Source organism: Palaemon carinicauda, chromosome 39, assembly GCF_036898095.1.
Source record: "Palaemon carinicauda isolate YSFRI2023 chromosome 39, ASM3689809v2, whole genome shotgun sequence".
NCBI lineage: Eukaryota > Metazoa > Arthropoda > Malacostraca > Decapoda > Palaemonidae > Palaemon > Palaemon carinicauda.
Window position 1 is genome coordinate 52,058,429 of NC_090763.1, and position 4,925 is coordinate 52,063,353.

Below are 4,925 nucleotides of genomic sequence, written 5' to 3' on the forward strand. Positions count from 1 at the left end.
TAGATTTTAAGCTCTGTATGCAGTCTCTTATTTCATAAAATTCAAGTGAGATCTCAGAACTTGATTTTCAGTAATATAATGACGTTATTTCTCTTGCATTTAAACTAGTACCAAACTAAAGACTTGTCAATCAAGGCTCGCCAAGACGTATAATCTTCTGCTACACATCAAGAGCTACACTTGTGATGCTTCTTAGATGAATTAAAAAATGCAAACCCTGTTACTATGAAAATTTTAAGTCTCTCTCTCTCTCTCTCTCTCTCTCTCTCTCTCTCTCTCTCTCTCTCTCTCTCTCTCTCTCTCATCCATAGTTTTAAATTGCATTTATCATTCATTTCCATAAATTCATATATTTTTCTTCACATTACATTTCGTCTTCTACTCAAATTAAAGTCAATAGAAACTGATGGTTTAGTTGACTCTCTCTCTCTCTCTCTCTCTCTCTCTCTCTCTCTCTCTCTCTCTCTCTCTCTCTCTCTCTCTCTCTCATCCATCGTTTAAAATTGCATTTACTGTTCATTTCCACTAATTCATATATTTTCCTTCACCTTAGATTCATTGGTAACGAAGAACCTTTGATATGATGTTTACTTCGTCTTCTCTTTAAATTAAAGTCACTAGAAACTGAAGGTTTAGTTAACTCTCTCTCTCTCTCTCTCTCTCTCTCTCTCTCTCTCTCTCTCTCTCTCTCTCTCTCTCTCTCTCTGCAATACTATGAATTATCAATGTGCACGTATCATTTTGCCAGTGATTGCGTAATCACTCTGAATCAATATACAAGTAAAGCATTTTGTAACAAGAGAATACGCGCACGCATACTATGAGCAACATAATCTGATTCACTAAACTACGGATGAAATAGGAATTTAAAAATCAGGAAGCATATCAAACTAAAATAGCGATTACCACTTACATAAATCTATATATATATATATATATATATATATATATATATATATATATATATATATATATATATACTGTATATATACAATGTATATATATATATATATATATAAATATATATATATATATAAATATATATATATATATATATATATATATATATATATATATATATATATATATATATATATATATATATATATTAAACACACGCCCCTTTTCCACATATATGTAATAGATCCAGAAAGTTGAACTATCGATAAAGCGAACGCATAGTAGTTATAAGAAAGAAGTCGAAGATTCTTTAATAATAGCTACTATTCTCGGCCGCCGTAAAGTTTTCTTTTACGAAATGGACCAAGTGAGTGACAGTTTCGTTGTGTTAGCTACTGCTTTTCTCTGTTTAGAGTCCTTGGCTTGGCGTGGCGAAGCTTTTTCAGGGTGCTTTGCCGTTACCCCGATTAGTTTGGTGGTTGGTGGTAACCGGTATACCAAGATAACTTCAGCAGCCCTGCTTTGTATTGTTTACTTTCATTTGGGTAAGTTATTATTACTTTTATATATTTTGCTGTGTATTGGAATTTGTTGCTATATTAAAGTTATTGATGTATACTAAATGTTTTTCAAATGCATATGGTGTAACATAATGCGCTTTTGTCGTACATAATGCTTTTAAATACCCATGATTTATTTATTTATTTTTTTTTTTTCAGGAAAGAGAAGTCTGGGAGCTCTTGATTACCTATGCGTTTCAATCTTATCTGTTGTCCCCCGTATTATCCTTCCGCACTGACCCACATTTTGCTAAATACAGACCGACTTAAACATTGGAATCTGGTGAAGTATTTTTCAGTCTGAATTAAAAGGCAAGTATTGTTTTGGTTTCTTCTTTTTCCAATCTTAAGCAAGCCAGTCCTCCCCGATTGGGGGCGGCGCCCCCAATTGTGGGAGGACGTTCCCTATAGCACACGGTAGACCTGTTATAAGGTCTACCGTGTGCTATAGGTAGGCTTGCTTTTAACCCTTTAGGTTAGTTTCGGTGAGTGTTAAAATTTCTTTATTTTTAGATTTTGCAGTTTACATGAAGCCTGTTTCTCTTTAATTTAAAGTTGGTTTTCTTTACTACTTTGCTTATGTTACATTCTAGTTATCAATGTTGAATTATATTTTAAGTTTTTAAAGTACATGGATGTATGCTTTGTACGAAAATTATAACGTTTATGATTCACTTATTTGTATCTTGGTACAACAGGCGTAAGATTCAACTTTTGTAGGGATACGCAACTTACACCAAATATATTTCTGATGGCAGATACTTTTCAGATTCAATGGCGCGACTCGAGGATGAAATTATCAAAGGACTGAATTCGATGAATCTGACTTCAATTTTTACCCATGATGGGTTGGCTTTGTAGAAGGTTGTTACTGGAAATCCTGCAAATATCTCCATATATGTTGCTGCTGGAAATCCTTTAAAGATCGTCGATAAATATTTTATGGTAGATTTGGTAAACTGGTGAATTGTTACTGGTAAGCTATAAGGGAAAATAATTGACTATGCTTATTTCTATGGTGGAATTTGTAAATTGACATGACGCTTATACAAGTGATATTGTCCAGAACACCTTCCTGAACTTTTTTTTTTTTTTTTTTTTTTTTTTTTTTTTTTTTTTTTTTTTTTTTTAAGGGAATTCTGGGAAGTTACGAGGGAATTCTGGGAAGTAAGCCATTCAAGAAAATCTTATCTTGGTTGAATTGTCACTCTTATCATTGGATCATTGTATAAGGAATCAAGATTTCTTAAGCAGATTTAGATTTATTCGGTTCACATCTAATTGAGGCTAGTGTCAACAAATCCTTGCATTTTTATAAAAGTTTAATTGTATACTTTCAAAATAAACTCCCTTACTTCGTGGTTGTCCTGTTTGCATTCTTTTAGGTATTACTGAAATAGTGCTGAAAAATTATGGCACTTTAATGTTATGTCTGAAGGTTTGAAATTTTTAAACCAATTTAATTCTAGTCAATCTTCAAAAGTAACTCGGGTCTCAAATGAATCTTGGCTTTGTAATGAGGGAAACCGCATGGTAACCTCTCGAAATGGGTGTAAGTAAACTGGACCACTAGGTAATTCCATTAAAACTACACTTATAATATTTCAATTGAGAAACCCAGTTTCTTGCTTTTGTTATAAAGATTCCTTGAATTAGATTTAAAGTTTTTTTTTTTTTTAATATTAATCTGGACTGTGAAGCAATCCAATGTTAACTTTAGATTATATTTTTAGCGTAGCTTTGATATGAGAATTGGAAAATCCTGGAAGTAGGCGGTAACTAATTTAGAGTATGAGGCAGTACTTAAGAATATACTAAAACTCGTTAGTTTAAGTTTGTTGAACGAAGATCCTTACTGATACTGTTGAGGAAAATGTACAACCGGTGTTGGCTAAAACCTAAGCTTCTTGATCTGTTATTTGGAGAGATTGGTTACTTGTGACTTTTTTGAGATTGGTTAGACTGGCAAAGCTTTTTTGTCTTTTGCTTTATGTAATAACAGTAGTTAAAGTTGAAAGGTAATTAAACTAGACTAGACATTTTCAATCTTGTAAACTTTAGTTACAATTACACGATAGTAAACTCTCTTGTTTATATAGGAAGGCAAGAGTTCCTGAGGTAAATCCATTTCAAGATTTATTAAAGTGTCTATGGGGCTAGTAGCTCGTAGTAGATATGGAAACGACAACTAAGAGTTATTTGGGCAGATATTCCGTGCAGTTTAGAATTTAAAGGTTCCTAAAGGTTCCTAAAGTGAACATTGTCATTTTGTCCTGAACATTTAATAAAGAAAATTGAGATTTTAAAAGTCAAAACTAAACTGCAATATTTATTTTCTTTATGTACAACGATATAGTTAGTAGATTAACGGTTCTATATTGTAGGGAACTAAGTTGGTATCAGTAGCTGGGAGAGTTTAACCCCATAGCTACTTTTTGATAATAATAGTATCTATAGAACGCAAGATATTTTGAATTTTGCGGACTGTCAAACTTCCGTTTATCCTTCTTTTAAGAGATGACAATAGAGGGTTCCGGGTCGGGGGTTGCGACCCCTTTGGAGAAAGGAGTTGCGCTGTAAAACCTTGGGTTTAAGACTCTTTAATTCTGCGGAAGGGTTGTAGTGGCCGAAGTGGTAACGTCCCTGACTGGTGAACGCTAGACGGTTAGTCCCGTTCAAACTCGTTAGTTTCTTTGGTCGCTGCAACATCCCTATCCTGATGAGCTAAGGATGCAGGGTTTGGGGGAGCCCATGTCTATCTGCGGAGTCATCAGCAGCCATTGCCTGGACCTCTTGATCCTAGCTTGGGCACTGATCTTGGTCAGTCTCTTAAGAGTCTTGGGCAATGTCACTGTCTCTTGTCCCTGCCATTCATAATTGATTGATTGAAAGTTTTCTGGCATCCTGACATCTAAGGTCTTTGACGCCGATGCCATTCATAAGCAGCCTTTTAAAACTTTAATGATGGAAAAAATATTTTCTTTACAAGTTTCATTATGTATTGAGATCTTTTGCTTTTGTATGTTTCCTACGAAGGTCCTCTTGCTCAAATTAAAATGTATTTGACTCGCCATTAAAAGAAAATTTATGATAGGCACGAGCATTAGTGTCAAAACCATTCAAATTATAAACTTTATCATAAATATGCAGGGAAGTCAAAATTTAGTTTTATCCTCTTCAATGGACAAATGCTAATTTGAAATCATTAACTATTTTTGGCTGATAGTATAAAAGGCCCGTGTGTTAGTGATGCCATCATAACTAGCCATTTGTTTAGAAGAAAAAAATCCTAATAGGCTTGGTTATTTCTTAAAACGCTTCTATAATGTTGGCCCTAATATATACAGCATATATATACAGTGATATATATCACTATATATTATATATATATATATATATATATATATATATATATATATATATATATATATATATATATATATATGTATGTATGTATGTATGTAT

At 33.2% G+C, this 4,925-nt stretch overlaps 1 long non-coding RNA gene across 1 annotated transcript; it reads left to right on the forward strand.

The window, feature by feature from the left end:
* The first annotated feature begins 1,374 nt into the window (after positions 1–1,374).
* On the forward strand, positions 1,375–2,821 carry LOC137630869 (uncharacterized). The gene is made up of 3 exons (XR_011041783.1): positions 1,375–1,445; positions 1,620–1,772; positions 2,230–2,821. It is a non-coding gene; the product is annotated as an uncharacterized lncRNA (long non-coding RNA).
* Positions 2,822–4,925: the final 2,104 nt, after the last annotated feature.